Consider the following 372-nt stretch of genomic DNA (forward strand, 5'->3'; position numbering starts at 1 on the left):
CCTCCAAATTGTTTCTTCTGCTCTTTTGTAGGTTTTGCGTCTCTGCAGCACATTCTCTGACGAGCACCACCTGTGGGCAATTTGCTACGGCCAAGCAAGCAGATAAAGAGAAAGAGAGAGAGCACATACAGCACATACACAGGATAACATAACCACACCCAAAAGGGTGGGGAAAACACTTAAAAATAAATATTAATATAATACATACGTCCTAGGGATGTAACAATATATATATATATATATATATATACAGGTGCATCTCAATAAATTTGAATGTTGTGGAAAAGTTCATTTATTTCAGTAATTCAACTCAAATTGTGAAACTCGTGTATTAAATAAATTCAATGCACACAGACTGAAGTAGTTTATTTA

This window comes from Sinocyclocheilus rhinocerous, unplaced genomic scaffold (genome assembly GCF_001515625.1).
Source record: "Sinocyclocheilus rhinocerous isolate Xijiao unplaced genomic scaffold, SAMN03320098_v1.1 scaffold68, whole genome shotgun sequence".
Lineage (NCBI taxonomy): Eukaryota > Metazoa > Chordata > Actinopteri > Cypriniformes > Cyprinidae > Sinocyclocheilus > Sinocyclocheilus rhinocerous.